The following is a 6,500-nucleotide window of genomic DNA, read 5'->3' as shown; positions in this document are numbered from 1 at the left end:
CTAAGCCGACACTTGTAGGGATTCCTGATGAGTGCGCAGAGTTTCCCAGAGGTGTTCTCCGCGTGTGCAGTGACGCGTTCTATGAGCCGTGACGACCATGTCACTGCACCAGCTAACGAGAATGGCACAAAGAAATCTGTCACTACTTTCCCTGTTATCAATCAAGGAGCAATGTGCTGACCCCACATTAGAAGAGTTGCGTGACCAAATTGTGCCGGTGGAACAGTTGGGAGATGTCGCCCATGGCTATTTTCTCCAAGAGGATGTCCTGATGAGAAAGTGGGTGTCTCATGGTAGTTGTTTTGTGGGGCAGGCGATTAGTCAGGTTGTTGTACCAGTTAAGCTTTGTGAGTTGGTGTTGACAACTTCTCACAACGACGTTGCTGGACATATAGGTGTGAGGAAAACCTACAATCGCATACTAAGACGTTTCTTTTGGGCCTAGGTTAAAGAAGGATGTGTCTGAGTTCATCAACTTGTCACACCTGTCAATTAACTGGTAAACCTAATCATGCTATTAAGCCGGTACCACTGTTTCCTATTCCTGTCCTCAGCCAACCTTTCAAGTATCTATTTATTGACTTTTGGTCCTCTGCCTCGTTCCAAAAAGGGTAGTAGTTACCTGTTCATTGTGATGTGTCAGACTACTAGGTTTCCTGCTTCCCATCCTCTCTAGTCTATCATGACTAAGTCTGTGCTAAAAGCTTTGACTCAGTTACTCACTGTTTGGAATCCCTAAGGTCATTCAGAGTGATCAAGGATCTAATTTCACTTATAAAATGTTTGGTCAGGTTCTCCAACAGCTCCATATTAAACAATTTGTCTAGCGCCTATCACACGCAGAGTCAAGGAGCGCTGGAACGTTTCCATCAAACACTTAAGTCTTTGTTGAGAGCTTATTCTACTGAGATGGCTAAGGATTGGGAGGAGGGGTTGCCTTGGTTACTGTTAGCCGCTAGAGAAGTTTCACAGGAGTGCACCGGTTTCAGTCCAAATGACCTTGTGTTTGAACATGGGGTGTGTGGATTTTATCTGTTCTCCAGGATGACTGGAAGTCTCCCGAGCCCCCTCAGTCCCTGTTATCTTGTGTGTGTGATTTCTGGCGACTCCTGTACGCCGCTGGTGAAATGGCTAAAGAGAAGTTTTCATCTTCACAGGAGAGGATGAAGGGCATATTTGATCGGCAAACTGAGCCTCGTCACTTTAGTCCAGGTGACCAGGTTCTTTCTCTGCTGCCAATTGTTGGTTATCCTTTTCAAGCCAAGTTTCAAGGTCCATATACGGTTGTGAGCCAGTGCACTGACTGCGTTGATCAAGTCGGAGCAGCTAAGTTTGTAAGCAAATGTGACCTGTTAAAGGGCTATTGGCAGGTGCCACTGTCGAGTAGGGCACGTGAAATCTCTAACTTTATTACACCTGTATTACGTCTGTACTCGTATTCGGCTATGAGTTTCGGCCTGTGTAATGCACCTGCCACTTTTCAGCGACTTATGAACAGGGTTGTTTCCGGTCGGACCGGGTGCGCTCTTAATCTGGATGGTCATTACACAGTTGCACCTTGTTCTGGGGACAAGACCACTCAAAAATGTGAAGTTGTCACACAACAAAGTGCCAAAGATGTCTCAAGTTTCGAGTGAGTGTGCAATTGGTATGCTGGCTGCAGGAATGTCCACCAGAGCTGTTGCCAGAGAAATGAATGTTCATTCCTTCTTCATAAGCCGTCCAATTTTGCTTCAGCGACATTGGACTCACCTGGACTCACTTATCATCTCTTTATTTCGTCGTCTATATTTGTCAGTTCTCTAAAACATTTCCCCTCTACTGCATTGTTTTGTTTTTGTCTTTTGTATTAGTTTGATGACGCTGATCCTGTTTCGTTCCATGTCATTTATTTATTAAATATTTTACTCACCGTACCTGCTTCGTCTCTCCAGCATCAACTCATGTGACAGAATGCTGCAGCCAACATACGAAGCATCGGGAAGTACTGGCGTTACGGTTGGTATGGTGGCATCGGCTCTGGGTCGCCGCCGATGGAACCGGGGGTGACTAAGCCAGCTCGTCTGGCTTTCACGCCCCAGCTGGCTCGAGAGGTACCCTTGCCTTGAGTGGCACGGCGGCTTCCCATCCCACGTCACTCTCCACCGGATCATCGTGCTTCCTCTCTGCAGAGGGATCGACAGACGTCTTGCCTCAGCCGGATCGTCAGGCTCCCATGCCTCAGCTGGCTCGCTAGGCTCTCACGCTCCTGCCAGTTTGTCGGGCTTTCACGCCCCAACTTGCTTGCCCTGCGCCCATGTCTCGGCCGGTTCACCCAGGTGGGACGCCGAGAGGCGCCCCAAGGGGGGAGGGGGGGTACAGTCACGTCTGCTCCCGCTCTTCCCTCCTCCTGGTGCTGGAGGGTGCCAGGTTTCCCTGCATCACACACTCCTGCCATCCATCACGCACACCTGCCTTCCCTCGTCACACACTTCAGCGAAATTGGACTCACCTGGTCTCACTTATCATCTGTTTATTTCCTAACCTTATATTTGTTAGTTCCCTAGCTCTGTTCCCCGCTGTTGCATTGTATTGTTTTTGTATTGGTTTGCTGACGCTGTTCCTGTCTCGTTCCATGTCTGTTATTTATTAAATGTTTTACTCCCCGTACCTGCTTCGTCTCTCCAGCGTCAACTCATGTGACAGAGAGCCTAAGCACTTCTCCAGTATTTCCCCAGATCAAGTTTGAAGACATTTCCGGATCTTTTGTCAGAACAGGCCTTGCATAAACGTTTTCCCACTGGCACATTTTCTGGCTGGCGCCCGCATTGCCTTCATTGTTGTTTTCCTTACAAATAATAACTTTGGACATGTGTGTGTTCCTATCAAAGTAAGTGCCTTATTTTCTGTATATTGTGTTGTCGTTTCTACTGTAGCATACCGCATGTATATATGGAGCATAATGTATTTACTGTTTAATTCACATGTTTTCAAGTACTGGTGACAAATCACATTTTGATTCTTGCATTCCCTTTTTTGAAAAGGTTGTGCTGAAAAAAAAACCTGAATAGAAATTAACATTTGTATTAAATCACAAAACTATAATAATCTTGCTTTGAACTCCTGGAGACAGTGGAGCTTAAAACTCTGTCTTATAAGACAGCCTTGTTGCCAAGGCCAACCGTATTAGTGACCTTAATGCACTCTCAATTCATCCTTCATGTACTTAGTTTGCCCACCGACTAATCCAAGTTTATGATACGTCCTAACCCAGCGTTCTTTCCTTCGTTTTCATTAATGGTTCTGGAAGGGATGGCTGCTGTTTTATGGGCTCCAAACCAACTGTGCTAGTTTGTTTGTTTTTTCACATTGTTTGTAACTTATTATGTACTTAAAGTTGCTGCTACCATCTCTTATGACCGAAAATAACTTCTGGACATCAGAACAGTGATTACTCACCTCGAACTGGACGAATAATTTTTCTTTAATGAGTCCAATGTGAAGAATATACTGCTTTCCGGAGAACAGGTCCAAATCCACATAATTAATGTGAAGAAAAGGCAGAGAGAATGAGGGAGAAGGTTAGGACACCTTGTTAAGATTTTTACACGAGTGAGTAAATCGCCATTACCATCGGTTCTATTACCATCGTTTTTTTCTTTGTATCGCCAGGAAAGAGTAGCTACGTCTGGTAGAAGTCTTGAGGTACTGCTCACCAGAGGTAGAGTATCTCATGATAAGCTGTAGAGTACACTATCTACCAAGAGAGTTCTCATCTATATTAATCGTAACCGTGTACATACTACCACAAAACGATGCTGGCACAAAGACCGCACTCAACGAGCTGTATAAGGCCATAAGCAAATAATTTAATTCTCATCCAGAAACAGTGCTTTTTACCTCATCTCTACCAGCATGTCACATGTGCAACCGGAGGAAAACATTTTTGAGACCACCTTTACTCCACACACAGACAAGCATACAAAGCTTTCCCTCGCCTTCCATTTGGCAAATCTGACCATAACTCTAACCTCCTGATTCCTGATTACAAGCAAAAATGAACGCAGGAAGTACCAGTGACTCGTTCCATACGGAAGTGGTCCGATGACAAGGATGCTACGCTACAGGACTGTTTTGCTAGCACAGACTGGAATATGTTCCATGATTCAGACGCTTATAAGAAATCCCGCTATGCCCTCAGACGAACGATCCAACAGGCAAAGCGTCAATGTAGAACTAAGATTGAATCAAACTACACCGGTTATGATGTTTGTCGGATGGAGCAGGGCATGCCAACTATTACGGACTACAAAAGGAAACCCAGCTGTGAGCTGCCCAGAAACGCGAGCCTACCAGACGAGCTAAATGCCTTTTATGCTTGCTTCGAGGTAAGCAACACTGAAGCATGCATAAGAGTACCAGCTGTTCCGGATGACTGTGTGATCACGCTCTCCATAACCAATGTGAGCTAGACCTTTAAAAGCGTCACCATTCACAAGGCCGCGGGCCAGACTGATTACCAGGGCGTGTACTCAGAGCATGTGCAGACCAACTGGCAAGTGTCTTCACTGACATTTTCAACCTCTCCCTGACCGAGTCTATAATACCCACATGTTTCAAGCAGACCATAGTCCCTGTGCCCCGTAGCACTCAGTAGGTAGCCATGAAGTGCTTTGAAAGGCTGGTCATGGCTCACATCAACACCATCATCCCGGAAACCCTAGACCCACTCCAATTCACATACCGCCCCAACAGATCCACAGATGATAGAATCTCAATCGCACTCCATACTGCCCTTTCCCACCTGGACAAAAGGAACACCTATGTGAGAATGCTGTTCATTGACTACAGCTCAGCGTTCAACACCATAGTGCCCACAAAGCTCATCACTAAGCTAAGGATCCTGGGACTAAACAACTCCCCCTGTAACTGGATCCTGGACATCCTGAGGTGCCGCTCCCAGGTGGTAAGGGGAGGTAACAACACATCTGCCATGCTGATCCTCACCATCGGTTGGCTTCAGGAGTGCGTGCTCAGTCCCCTCCTGTATTCCCTGTTCACCCACAACTATGTGGCCAAGCACAACTCCAACACTATCATTTAGTTTGCTGATGACACAACAGTGGTAGTCCTGATCAACGACAACAATGAGACAGCCTATAGGGAGGAGGTCAAAGACCTGTCAGTGTAGTGCCAGGCAAACAACCTCTCCCTCAATGTGAGCAAGATAAAGGAGAAAGGTAATTTACATTTACATCAACGGGGCAGAAGTGGAGCGGGTCGAGAATTTCAAGTTCCTTGGTGTAAACATCACCAACAAACTATCATGGTCCAAACACACCAAGACAGTGTTGAAGAGGGCACTACAACACCTTTTCCCCCTCAGGAGACTTAAAACAAAAAAGTTATACAGCTGCACTATCGAGAGCATCCTGACCGGTTGCAACACCACCTGGTATGGCAACTGCTCGCTATCTGACCGTAAGGCGCTACAGAGGGTAATGCGTACGGCCCAGTACATCACTGGGGCCAAGCTTCCTGCCATCCAGGGCCTCATGTTTCGGAGGACTCATGACTCGACCTTTGCCTCTACCAAGCCAATTGGGGAGTTGCAGCGATGAGACAAGATCGTAATTGGAAAAAAGGGGGTCAAATAAAAAGTGTTTAGAAACATATTCTATTCCTATTTACAATAAAAAGTGACTCCAAAATGACACAATACATTATTTACCATTCATTTCTATTGGGCACAAAATAACGTGGAACACAACCGTAAAAAAACAGCAAATGCATCCAACAAATTATAGAGTCACAAGCAATGTAGTCATTGCGTGCTGTGAATATGAGATCAAAAACCTAACTTCTAACTACTTTAAGACACATAAGTGAATTTGTCCCAATAGTTTTGGAGCTCACTGTATGTCTAAAATCAATACTGACAAAGTATCAGGAATAAAGGTAAGACCCATATGCAGACTGTCGAAATAACAATGTCTATTATAGCAACAGGGGCAGGCAACGACAGGTCAAGGCAGGCAGGGGTTGAGAATCCAGTAGGGGCAAAGGTATAGGGTATGGGGGCAAAGGTACAGGATGGCAGGTGGGCTCAGGGACATGACGGGCAGAGTAATCGGGCAGGCGGGCTCAGAGACAGGACTGAAGCAGGGAGGCGAGAAAAAGGGTCAAAAGCAGGGAGGCGAGAAAAAGAGAGACTGGGGAAAAGCGGGAGCTCAGAAAAACTCTGGTTGACTTGACAAACAAGATGAACTGGCAACGGACAAACAGAGAACACAGGGATAAATACACAGGGGATAATGGGGAATATGGGTGACACCTGGAGGGGGGTGGAGACAATCACAAGGACAGGTGAAACAGATCAGGGTGTGACACAAAGAAGTGTGACATTTGCCTTGCTCTCAGTTCTATATTAAACAATATCAGACACAGGTTTATAATCCAGTTGGCCCCAAAACATTAAATCAACCTATGTCCACAAGTAGGAGTTAGCCTCTCCTCTCCCA

Source organism: Oncorhynchus mykiss, chromosome 4, assembly GCF_057628025.1.
Source record: "Oncorhynchus mykiss isolate SJ-2025 chromosome 4, ASM5762802v1, whole genome shotgun sequence".
Taxonomy (NCBI): domain Eukaryota; kingdom Metazoa; phylum Chordata; class Actinopteri; order Salmoniformes; family Salmonidae; genus Oncorhynchus; species Oncorhynchus mykiss.
The sequence above is the reverse complement of the archived record's forward strand: the minus strand, read 5'-3'. Positions refer to the sequence as shown.